The sequence below is a fragment of the Passer domesticus genome, chromosome W, assembly GCF_036417665.1.
Source record: "Passer domesticus isolate bPasDom1 chromosome W, bPasDom1.hap1, whole genome shotgun sequence".
Taxonomy (NCBI): domain Eukaryota; kingdom Metazoa; phylum Chordata; class Aves; order Passeriformes; family Passeridae; genus Passer; species Passer domesticus.
In genome coordinates this window covers 17,279,195-17,292,507 of record NC_087511.1, presented here as the reverse complement: position 1 = coordinate 17,292,507, position 13,313 = coordinate 17,279,195, and the positions used below count along the sequence as shown (strand labels likewise).

General features: G+C 40.8%; 1 protein-coding gene across 3 annotated transcripts in view; it reads right to left on the bottom strand.

The window, feature by feature from the left end:
* Positions 1–12,241, bottom strand: part of LOC135289153 (nipped-B-like protein) — a 171,166-nt gene extending 158,925 nt beyond the window's left edge. For 2 of the 3 annotated variants that reach the window (XM_064402560.1, XM_064402562.1), the window contains exon 1: positions 11,790–12,241. The gene's annotated coding sequence lies outside the window, so the exon portion shown is untranslated. The remainder of the gene's footprint in view (positions 1–11,789) is intronic. The other variant, XM_064402563.1, reaches the window with a different exon arrangement.
* Positions 12,242–13,313: the final 1,072 nt, after the last annotated feature.

The following is a 13,313-nucleotide window of genomic DNA, read 5'->3' as shown; positions in this document are numbered from 1 at the left end:
AGTCTTAGGCCACACTGTTCCAAGTTACTGACTAAACTGTCAAGCTATGTTATGGGCATTTGGAGAAGGCCCAAGAACTGCTCCATAAAGTTAGTCCTCGCAGGATCACACCACAACAATCCACACTGAATCCTTCCATCTCTGTATCCAACCTACAGATGTTCTGCTTACCTTCTATGTACTTTATTCTCCAGACATTTGACTCTAAATGACTACCATCTTCTTTTCTTAAGGATCTAAAGCTCACTACTGTGAAAGAAAAGGCTAATTATACCCTTCAATTTCTCTGAGGCTTTAAAACAAAGCTTACTACTACAGTATTCAGACAGCACTATTATCCCAGCTGTTGCTACGGCAAATGTGAACTGTAAGCCATATGCTACAGATACATGAACAGCCACAATTGACCATGCAGATAAATCAAATAAATAAACTAAGACTAGATTACTCAGTAATGCTTATTTTTAAAATTTTAATAGAATTTACACAATTGCATGTTGAGCACTTTATTTTCATAATTTGTTCAACTGCAACAATTTGCAATGAAGTATCCATTCTTTTCTAGCAAGGGGATAGATTTTAAAATGCAGATAAATTACATTTTAAATGTCACAGAGTTTTACATATGTTTAAAAAAAAACATAAAAACCCCACTGAAATGGGATTATCATCACTATATCTTTTAATTACTCAAAAATTAAACATTTTTAAATATCCCAAAATAAGTTCTATGTATTTCAGGTCATTCTGTTATGAGAAAAATACAATTATAGTTGTTTGCCTACCATCACTCACTGACAAATGAAAATAAGTGTGTACAAAGTAAGATATTGAGCACAGTGTTTCTATATATATGTAGAGCATCACCTGCAAGGGAAAACTAAAGTTGATCTTTGCATTCTTCCCTGGGATGCAAGTGATATACACCCACATTTTAGAGAGATAGCTCAATCTTTCTAGTGTGAAACATTAACATAATTTCACAAGTCACAGGCTACTTTTGGAAAAGATTCTCAGTTGTCTACAGCTTTGCTATTGTAGAAGTATAGAATCAATATTCTTTTTTTCCAAACTGGAAATTACTTTAGTACAAAGGAGCCCCAGAGACTACACATTTAAGGGAAACTTCTGGCAATACAGAAGCATTAAAAATTAAGCATAATACTCTTCTAGTTTCATTCACATGCATTTTAAACAGAAACCAGAAATGACTGAAATGGATCAAGCCTCAACTACCTTAAACTTGCATCAAGATTAACATATACACTCAAGTAGGAATAAAGAGTAGCTAGTTCTCAGTTCCCCATCTTTCATTTTTTCATTTGACACTGAGGCACCTACATGGGTAGGGATACTATCTTTTGCTAGCTATTTACCCAGGCTTTCAAACTATTGAGTTCCATTCCTGTTTTCCAGCAGTGTAATATCTTACCTTAGCACCAACCTCTGTGATAAAACACACAACTGAGGAGAGTATCAAGCAAAATATCTGTTCTTGGGAGAACAGGCTGTTTATCTTCTCAAAAAAATTTAAACTCTTCACATTAAACTCACAGGACATGATCCAGGGAGAATTCTCAATTCATCACCCTTTTTTCTGTCTTTAACAGTTGCCATGGGCAACCATAAATTAAAGCTTGTAAAACCACAAGTGGCCTTCACAGATCATACATTTGACATGACTGCATGCTTTGGCACACATGATAATATTGGATAATGTGAAATAGCAGTTTAGTACTATATAGAGTACTGCTGTTAGCATAAATTTGCCTTGAATATAAATATTCATTTACATTTGTTTTCCAGGCTCATGTTACAAAGAACTCAAGCCCCTCCCAATGCTAATTATTCCCAGTGTTTACTGACAGCAAACATCCTTTTCCATATCTCCTAAGACATCGGCTGCTGAGTAGGAGATTCTTATTTCTAAAAGATATTAAGGCAAGTTTTCAAAGATAGTTCTATCCTTTTCAGTGGAAAAGTATCTATATGCCTTTCACACAGGTAATTATAAAAATTCTCTCACATTATCTAAAGCTAATTAACATCTATATTAACATACCACTGAGGAATATGTAAGCTACATGAGCACTGAATTTGTTAAACTGTGTCCAGAATGCAGAAAGTTACTGAAAACAAATCACAAGTGAAAGCCTACCAGTATATCTTTGCAATGAGCACTCTGGGCCACAACCCACCCCACTCCCCAAAAATAAAACCATCTCTAACTCACAAAGATTCATAAAATGTTTAACAACAATTTGGGTTTTATCATAATTAACCACAAGAACAATGCTAAGCAACTATCACACAATCATTAAAACTATTATTGGTCTTCACAGGGTAAAACTATTCTACAAAAATATTATATATTATTAAAAGAAAAAAAAACGCTTCTTAAATAGCCTTGTGTGCACCAATTCATAAAAGAGTTCAGTGAATAAATATTTTATCATATTTTAATACCCTAAGATTTAGGGACAAACTTACTGAAAGTCCAACTGAAATTCTAACTTATTTAAGGAAGCAAATATGTTGATATAGATCAGTTTCAAGTAATTATACCTATGTAAATGCACTGAAGGGAATTAATTTGCAGAAGTATGATTTAAAAGCATTATTTGACAAACAACTTCACTAATGAACCTGTACATAACTTGATTTACAGAATATTTATGTCATAACCATGTACATGAAATGAAACGGAATTTTTTCTGTCAAGGTTAATGTCATAATAAAACCTCTAAGTTCTGTACAGCAAATTTAATCTCTTTGATATCTGATGCTATTTCTATGGGGCACTTTTAAAACTAAACTACATTGAGGGGAACTTCAAGCCATCCCACTCATACCAGTTTAATGCCAGCAAGAAATGTCCAGAGCCTGGAGACGCATCTCAGGTCAGCAGGAGAGCAGCTGAAGGACAACACCAAGGAATTCCAGGCACTCCAGCCAGTAAGCCAGCTTCATCAAGGGCCCAACTTAAAACGCCTCTATGCAAACACACGCAGCATGGGGAATAAACAGAAAGAATGAGAGACGTGCACACACCTACGATCTTACTGGCATCATGAAAGCATAGTGGGATGACTCCTATGACTGGAGTGCTGGAATGGAAGGATACAGGCTCTTCAGTCTGTATCAGGAAGGACAGACAGGGAAGACAAGGAGGCAGTGTTGCCCTCTATGTCAATGACCACCTAGAATGTACGGAGCTCTGCCCAAAGATGGATGAGGAGCTGACCGAGAGCTTATGGGTCAGGACTGAAGGGAGGACAGGGACAGGTGATTTTATAGTGGGGGTCTGCTACAGGCCACCTCACCAGAAAGATTGAGCCAATGAGGCCCTCTACAGACAGATAGGAGCAGCTTCATATTCACAAGCACTGGTGCTCATGGGAGACTTCAACCACCCTGACATCTGCTGGAGGGACAACACAACAGGGCACAGGCAATCCAGGAGGTTCCAGGAATGTGTTGATGACAACTTCCTCCTCCAAGTGACAGAGGAGCCAACAAGGAGAGGTGCTATGCTGGACCTTGCTCTCGACAACAAGGAGGGGCTGGCGGGGAATGTGAAGCTCGATGGTAGGGTTCAAGATCCTTAGGGCAGCAAGGAGGGCACACAACAAGCTCACTGCCCTGGATTTCAGGAAAGCAGACTTTGGTCTCTTCAGGGAGCGCCTTCATAGAAGTCCATGGTATAAAGCTATGAAGGGACAAGAGGTTCATAAAAGCTGGTTGTTATTCAAGGATCACCTCTTCCAAGCTCTGGAGTGATGCATCCCAATAAAGAGGATGTCGGGCAAAAATGCCAGAAGACACCAGCATGGATGAACAAGGAGCTCCTGGACAAACTCAAACACAAAAAGGAAGCCAACAGAGGGTGGAAACAGGGACAAGTAGCCTGGGAGGAAGACAGAGACAATGAGCATCCAGGGATCAGGTTAGGAGAGCCAAAGCCCTGAGAGAATTAAACCTGCCCAGGGACATCAAGGGCAAGAAGAAAAGCTTCTAAAGGTACATTGGTGATAAAAGGAAGACTACAGAAATATGGGCCCTCTTCAGAAGGAAACAGGAGACCTGCTTACCCAGAATATGTAAAAGGCTGAGGTACTCAATGACTTTTTTGCCTCTGTTTTCACCAGCAAGTTCTCCAGCCACACTGCCTGAGTTGCAAAAGATAAAGGCAGGGACTAGGAGAATGAAGAACTACCCACTGTAGGAGAAGATCAGGTTCAAGACTACCTAAGGAACCTGAAGATGCACAAGTCCATGGGACCTGATGAGACATATCTAAAGGTCCTGAGGGAACTGGCAGAGAAAGTGGCTAAGTCACTATCCATCCTGTTTGAGAGCTCATGGCTATACAGTGAAGTTCCCACTGACTGGAAAAGGGAAAGCATAATCCCCATGTGTGGATTTGCTGGAGGGCAGGAAGGCTCTGCAGAGGGATCTGGACAGGCTGGAGCAATGGGACAAGGCCAATTGTATGAGGTTCAACAAGGCCAAGTGCCAGGTCCTGCATTTGAGTCACACAACCCCCTGCAACACTATAGGCTTGGGAAATAGTGGCTGGAAAGCTGGCCACAGGAAAAGGACCTGGGCGTGCTGAGCGACAGCAGCTGAACATGAGCCAGTGTGTGCCCAGGTGGGCAAGAAGGCCAATGGCATCCTGGCTTGGATCAGAAATGGTGTGACCAGCAGGACCAGGGCAGCAATTGTCCCTCTGTACTCGGCACTGGTGAGGCTGTACCTCAAGTGCTGTGTCCAGTTCTGGGCCCCTCACTGCAAGAAAGACATTGCGGTGCTGGAGCGAGTCCAGAGAAGGGCAATGGAGCTGGGTCTGGAGCACAAGAAGTGACTGAGGGAGCTGGGGGTGTTTAGCCTGGAGAACAGGAGGCTCAGGGGGAACCTTCTCACTCTACAACTCCCTGAAAGGAGGGTGGAGCCAGGAGGGGGTCAAGCTCTTCTCCCAGGGAACAAGCAATAGGACAAAAGGAAATGGCCTCAAGTTGGTCTAGGGAACGTTTAGATTGGATATTTGGAAAAATTTCTTCACAGAAAGTGTTATCAGGCCCTGGAAAAGGCTCCTCAGGGCAGTGGTAGAATCACCATCCCTGGAGGCATTTAAAAGACATGTAGATGTGGATCTTGAGGATATGGTTTAGTGGTAGACCTGGCAGTGATGAGTTAATGGTTGGACTTGATCTTAGAGGTCTTTTCTGACCTAAATGATACCATGATTCTACCCCTCCACTCATAAGACTGCACCTGGAATACTGCTTCTAGTCTGGGGCCCCCAACATTAGGACCTAGACCTGTTGGAGTGACTCCAGAGGATGGGCCATGAAGATGCTCAGAGGGCTGGAGCACATCTATTAAGACAGGCTGAGAGAGTTAGGGCTGTTCAGCCTGGAGACAGCTCCAAGGAGACCTCAGAGCACCTTCCAGTACCTGAAGGGAGCCTACAAGAAAGCTGGAGAGGGACTGTTTACAAGGGGATGGAGTGACAGGACAAGGGGGAATGGCTTCAAACTGAAAGAGGTTTAGATGGGATATTGGGAAGAAATTCTTCATTATTGGCATGGCGATACACTGTCACGGGTTGCCCAGAGAAGCTGTGGCTGCTCCATCCCTGGAAGTGTTCTGGGCTAGGTTGGATGGGGCTTGGAGCAACCTGGCCTAGTAGAAGGTGTCCCTGCCCCTGGCAGGGGGTTGGAATGAGATGGTCCTGAAGGTCCCTTCCAACCCAAACCATTCTATGATGCTATGAAAGTTTAGTATAATAGAACAGATTGCTAGGAATTGCTTATAACTGTGAAATTTTCATAGGATATACTGAAGTTTTTCTGTATTACAGATTATGCTTCAATAACAGTTTTTAAGGAACCTGCCAGGAATAACAAATCATCACTGGGAGTACTAGTAGGAAAAAAAAAAAAAGAATAATTTCCTTTTATTTAAAAAAAAAAAACAACCTAGAATGTACTGTAGTAAAAAAAAAAAAACCAAAAAAACCCCAACAGTCTCAGTTTGAACTAGGAGTTTAACAGACAAATCATCAGGCAGATTTTTAATTTTCTCTTCAGGAAAAAAAAATTAAAAATCAAACTGATTTTAGATCTGTACAAGGCACTGTCCATGAGTTCTCACCACAGTCTTATTAGTCTTATCAAAATTTTCCCAGCTTATAGACTGAAAAAAGCATGTTTCAGCTTATTTTTTCTACACATGCAAAGGTAGTTACTGTATGCAGCATTCAATGAGGGATCTCTAAATTTTCCCCTGTCCTAGTTTTGGCCAAGGACTGGCGAAGCCTGGAGCCGTGTGGGCGTGTCTAGGTTGTTATTTTATACCATGCACATCATTGCTAGGGAGCAGAACTAAAGGATTCTTACTTCCAAGAAGGGGGCGTGACTTCAGGGAAAGAAAAAGGTGGCACAGCAGGTCTGTAGCCCTTCTCTTCCTTTTCCAAGGGAAGCAAGGAGCAAATGGAGTGGTGGGGTAACGCTGGTCCTGACCAGAGGGTTTGTCAGCCATTGTTTTTCATTGTCTCAGGCTTGGGGGAAAAAACATGCATGCAGAAGGTCTGAGGGCAATTTTGTTCTTTGTCTCGGGGGCGTGCCGTGCCAGGTCAGCTCAGGCTTGGTGAGCATTTTTTGGATGTAAATCACCCTTTTTTGTATACTTTTTGTATACTTTAGTTATTAATATTGTTGCTGTCACTGTTCATTTTTCTTATTTCATTGCTGTTTCCAGTAAATTGTCCTTAACTCAGAATTTCTGCCTTTTATCTCTCTCACCCAAAGGGGTGAAGGGAGGGGAGCAGCTTTATGGGGTTTAGTTTCCAGCTGGGCTTAAAGCACAACACCCCCTATCATTAATATCCAGAAAGCATATCTGGAGAAAAAAGAGGAAGCAACATAATTAAATGGAAAATAACATACAAGACAGTGGAACAGTCTCTATCAAAACCTAAGATCTGGAAATAAAATTTTAAAAACTCATTACCTAATCCTCTCTGAGTGCCTGGTCAACACAGAGGAGAGATTGTTAGCTCAAACATGAGAGATAATGCAACCCTTATCACAGATGTGTTCACATTCAAGAAGCTTGATAAATTACATTATTTTTTAAAAGATAGAAAAAAAATCAGAACTATAAAACCAAGCACTCAAGTATTAAGAAATGTGAAAATTATGGTTACTTACACCTACAATTCAGTCCCTTGTGCATTATAATAGTCATTCATTCAATGATCATATATTGTTTTTGTTGTTCACAGGATCCCTGCCTCATATATGGCATGACATATATATCATTAAACAAATCAGAGTTACACAAAAAAGGAGATTCTTTCTTTGGGACACTAGATTTTTTTACTAAGGAAATTGAATAAAATGGTTAATAGATCAAATAAATTTTTAAAAGTTTTCTATCCAAGAGAATTTTTGCTGGAAACTGACAATTTGTAAAAAAAATAACTCTTCTTAAAAAAAATTCTATCACAAGGAAAGAAATAATTTAAAATCCTACCTGTTCCACAATATATCCACAGTCTCTGGGTCATGCCTGGAGCACATGCTTAGAACATAAAAAGACAGATGGTGGAAGAAAAGCTCAACAACTTCTCTGTCTGATACAGATTAGACATTTGAACCTGAACTTCCTACATCCCAAAAGCAATGTTTTGGTTAGGAACATGCTTACTATACCTGTGAACAGTCTTGCTTTCCTAACAGAGCCATACAGCAGCTGGACAACAAATTGACATCAGAATGAAATGGTCTGACCACTAGGCTGCAGAGGTTTCCATTCAACCAGTTTACACCAACTACAACAATTATTTGTTTAAGAGGCAGAGTTCTTTTCCTAACAGCCAATAACCAATGCTTAGCATTCTCTCCAGGGTTGCTAGTTCCTGCTCGAAATTAATTGCTTTCAATATTGCAGACACACCGTTTTAATTACTTGTGAGAGATTTGGGTCACTATCTAGTTCTTGTCTCCGTTCTTACTGATAAACTTTAAGAGATTTTGGTTTCTTCACAATATGGAAGATGATTATTTTTAATTTTTCAGGACAGAGAATTTATTCCTCTCCAGCTCTTGGCATGATCAAGACAGCTGAAAATGAATAGATGTTTTAAGGACATGGGTAAAAACCCATTCTCTACTTCTTAGGAATCCACCACGAGAAACAATGAGCTTGATATGTTGAAATGCAGAGCATTCACAACCACTAAGTCAAAGAAAACAATGCTATGAACTTCCTAAGTGCTGTAAAGTAACTCTACAAATCTCAAGAATAAAGCATATCAAATTGAAAATTGCTTATAAATCTTGCGTTAACTTGCTATTTGACTGAATTTCAGTCTTCCATCTGTAAAATGAAAATATTTAACAGATGTGCAAAAAAAACCCCTCCAATGTTCATAAAGTACAGATATGTATTTTGAGATCATTCCTACAAATTCATAGATTGAAACACTTCAGCATTCATTAACTATTTGGATGGCATACAGCAGGTAAAGCAGTAGGCTGCACAATTACGAAGAAAAACAAATATATCAAGTGGGTTATAACAGTATACCAGTCAGCTATGATTTCCCATGCACTGTATGAAGCACTGAACTGGGACCAGAAGGGTAAGGGGGAAATACAGTAATGTAGTTAAAGGCCCAGTGTACGGGGAAAGAGAGCTGGATTAAGTTTATTTCTGCAATTTTAGTCTGCTGTTTCCTTATCAAAGTCCCTGACTGCAGCCCAGCATTTTTTAACTGCTCCTGTAAAATGCATTTCCTGTCTACACTTATACACGCCTTCAGGAAATAATGTGCTTCAAATCAAGACAGAGAAATAATCTGAAAAAGAAAATATCTAACCATTTAAAGAATTTTGAGATCTCCAATTGGAAAAACACTTAGAACCAAGTGATACACATACTAAAAGCAATACATTTTTTCTATAATTTTTCCCAACTTAGAGAGTTTAATATGAAAAAAAGTTTTTCAATGTTTACTTTTTTAGTTATTTAGGGGTATAATTTTGCTTCTCTAATGCTGTTCTGTTTCTCCGAAATCAAAATGTTAAAAAAATTATTTTAAAAAAGAAGTATAAAAACAGCTTTAAAAGAAAGTTTTAAAGAAGCAAAGAAATAAAATCTGTACACAAGAAACATTCAAACTGTACACAGTAGTCAAAAGCACAAAATAAAAATAACAACAAGAAAATATTTTCCTCTTTCAATTGAAATAATTGCTACAACTAACACCTCGAGAATAATTTTGTATTTCCATAACATGAATAAAATAACTACATCCTCCTTAAGCAGTTCGCTTTTGTGATAAAAGAGTAGACCAATATAAACTCCTAACACTAGGGCAAAAGGAGTATGAAAGTGATGGTTCATGCTTCGCATACACACACTCTTTAAATGTGCTAAAAATACGATCTAAACAAAAAATAAGTCATGTTATAAACATTTCCACATTAAGTATTTCTGCATGTTAAATATATTTTTATGACAAAAAAATTTACAACTACATAAACTGTGATGGTGCAACTAATTCAGGATTAAGCACACATGACTCAGAACAAATAAAGCAAACAAAAAACTTCATTACAAATAGGCATCATCTTAAGTTTCCTCTATAAATACACCTATTTTTCATACCAGAAAAGTGCATGTTTTCTGATTTAAGAAAAAAAGAGCACATCATAAACACAACCCAGGCAAGATAAACTTGACAGGAACTACATAACTACAGTAGCTTATTTCCTGCTCATATATATTTAAAGCAAACCTCCTTAAATAAGTCAGAAAAGTTCAAACAATGGCTTAGCTAACCCATTTTTATTAAAATGAAGGATGGACAAAAGAAACAAATGAGCTCGTGTCCCTTCTTGATGATGAAACTACCCAAGAACTAAAACTACTTTCTGTCCTGTAAAGCAGTTACACTCGGCCTCTATGCATACCATGGACCAAAACAAAACAGCAATGCAACTACACACAGAGATAGAGGCAGTTAGAGACAACTAATGGCTCCCTCTGCAATTCACAAAGTTTAAAATTAAAAAGCTGCTTTTTCAAAGTGTAAATGGTTTCCCTCCACACACATAGGCCTGAGGCCCTGTTGCAGTGTTCAACAGGACCAGGCAGCACAAGGACGGACGGACGGACGGACGGAAGGAAGGAAGGAAGGAAGGAAGGAAGGAAGGAAGGAAGGAATTGGGGCTCAGCAGGATCTTCAGGCTTTTTAAAATTCAAACTGCTCTCTGACCAATACAAATCATGGACACACCACTGAGTACTACACGGATTTACAGCATTAAAAACACACCTACATGATAGCTATATTGACTTCACCCTTTTAAACAAGTATATGGGTACTCAAAGACACGATAGCAGAGTTTATAAGACTCTAAACACAATATACCAGAAATTCATTACCACTTATTATTACAAGATCTATCTAAACAACTAAAAAAATTACTGAAAAATAGACAAATTCTGCAATGTTGATACGTGTTTGCCATTTACACATTTCTTTTCTATATGAAACTTGGTATCTTAAAATTTCCCTCAATTATGTAATTTCTGTATGAGTATTTTTATTAGTTCACAGGGTGCTTATTTTAAATCTACCTCAACTTTTAATAACACTCTGAACTCTACCACACAGTAACTCCAAGATTTACCTTACTCTAAATTAGCTACCATTTATAAATAAAGAGCTGGCATTTAATCACTCATTTACAAAACACATTTGACCTGTTAAAATGACAACTAATTACATACTTAAACATCATGGACACAAATAGCCAATAACGACCTCAGGATCTCAAAGGAATATGGCCTGATAAGAAATTATGACACTTTTTAAACGTTTCTTACTTTTCACTTAATTAAATTTACTATTGATTCTCAAATACTTAGGCTAAGATCTCATCTTCACCTTGACCCCTGAAACGTCATAAACATAGCACTCTACACATGACCCCTCTCCCATTTTCTGCTTAAGAGCATAAAATAGTATTTCATCTGCATTTGATACATATTCCTGTAATGTATACAGCACACGCACATGGAGATTGTGTGGAGTACCAGACACAATATGCTTGTCTACCTGTATTTTCTAGGTCTGCGGGCATCCGTGTTGTGTCAGTCATGTAGCAAGCACTAGCTTTATGCTATAGTCAGTGATTAACACACTAATCAATTGCAATATTATGTAGAAATGAAACTTCTACATTATAAATACATGTGCCCTCGAAGTTTTAAATGTTCAGAACAGAGTTCGTTAAAAAGAGAAGGTAATAGCAAAGAGAGCTGGTATTTTTGTTCCTGGGTATTTACATTCTCTCTTTCCCTACTCCTCCACTTACTTCGCCCCCGACTTCAGAAGTTGTAAATATGGCAAAGGATCAGTGCACATTTGCGGCTAATTGTATTGTTTCCTCCTCCTGCTCCTCTCCAGATTGAGGCCTGTTACTGAGAAACCGCTTCGTCTTTCTAATCCCCGAACTGGAGTAAATGCGCTGGCCGACGGGCCTGCGCCCTCCGCCGGGCCCGGGCCTCCCGATAGCCCGGAAAGAACTAATCTCCTCCCACAGACCCGATCGAGCAGAAAAGGGGGCTGGTAAATAAACACCTCCGGTCACTACTTACTCCCCTCTATCCCGGATAGCAGGATCCCCTTTGCTCCCGGCAGTGCTGGGCCGGGAGGCCCGGCCCGCTGCTAGAGAAGGCAGAGAGAGGAAGGGGAGATGAATGGGGATTACCTGAGCAAATCGGCGTCCGAATCCGACGAGAATTCGAAAGAGGGGGAGAGAAATCCGCCCCCTCCCTCCTCAGAGGAGCTGTCGCCGCTGCTAGGCCGCGGCCGCCACCACCGCCAAGCAGGAGGAGGATGGGAGATAATATAACAACAATAATCCGGGCCGGGAGGGGGGCTGTCTCCTCTTCCGTCTCCTCCTCAGTGCAGCGAACATGTAGAGCCAGGGGGTGAGCGGCCAAGACAAATCCCTTTTTCTCCGAGCCTGCTTCACAACATCAACACGGGCCGAACCAAACCGGTTCCGAGACACATTCCAAGCCGCCGGGTAGGGGTGGGGGAGGGGAGGGCAGGGCAGCTGCCAAGGGGCCGCTGCTCCCTCTGTACATGCGAGTGCAGGAGAATGGAGGAGGGAACGGCCTGAGCGGAGTAAGCCGTGAGTCGGTACCGGGGGGTTGGGGGGGGGGGGGGGGGGAAGAGGAAGAAGACGAGGAGGAGAGGGGGAAAGAAAAGGAAAGGATCCCCTGTGTGCGTCTCGCTCCCTCTCAGAACAAAATGCCGACCGGAAGTACAGCTGCAGGAATTACTCCCTCCACCGGCGCCAAACACCAACAACTTCCCCTTTCTTACTCACTCAACCAGCGTCGCTTCCGCCGCCGTTACTGCGCTGCTCCCTGCCGCTCCCTTCGTAACTCTGCTACAGCTGGAGTGATTTCCTCCACTTTGCCTCGCCTAGCAGCAGCGGGCACAATTGAGTCTCCGCTGCGTGACTCTCTCCCCTTCCCCACCCCTTCAACTACTGCCTCAGTTTCTTTCTTCTCTCCCTTTCTGATGAAGAAGACCGGAGTTTATGCTTAAGCCTGCGCTGAAAGGAAGGCAGCTAGCGATTTGTGATGAATTGACCGTTGAAAAGAACACGTTTTGGGTTTTATTTTTGCCTTCCTTAAGGATATGAAGGAGGACTGCAAAATAACACCTCCTAGGAGGGAGGCTTAAAAAGGCGTCTTAGAATGAACTCACAAAGGTGGCAGTCCCGTCCTCCTTTACCTCCCTGCCCCCGTGGATGAGATGTGTCAGATTTGAGACACTTCCTGGAGTTACTGTTACCGCTCGTGTTCATCTGTGTGGGTGTAAATAGGCCGCATCGCAGGAACTGAAACACCCGATGCTGAAAGCGTTGCCGGGGTGAGGAATTTACAAGTGGACGTACCGAAGTGGAGTGGCTTTGAAAACAACCTTTTAGGACGAACACGGGGGGGAAATGCTGATGTTTGGATGAAGGGCCCTTTCCTGGAGGCTGATGCTCTCTGCCATCACCAGACTTACTGGAAATATTTTAATTGTGGAATATGAAGGAGTGTTTGGTGAAAGAGAATCTCCTAGTCTGAAAGTTTTTCTGGTTTTTCTCTGTACAGATAAAACTGTGAACAATCACAGAACAGCTTAATAGCATTTCTATCTGATGAATTAACTATGTCTTTTCCTACTCGTTTTGCTCATCAGTACTTGGACAAAAATATTTTGATTTTTA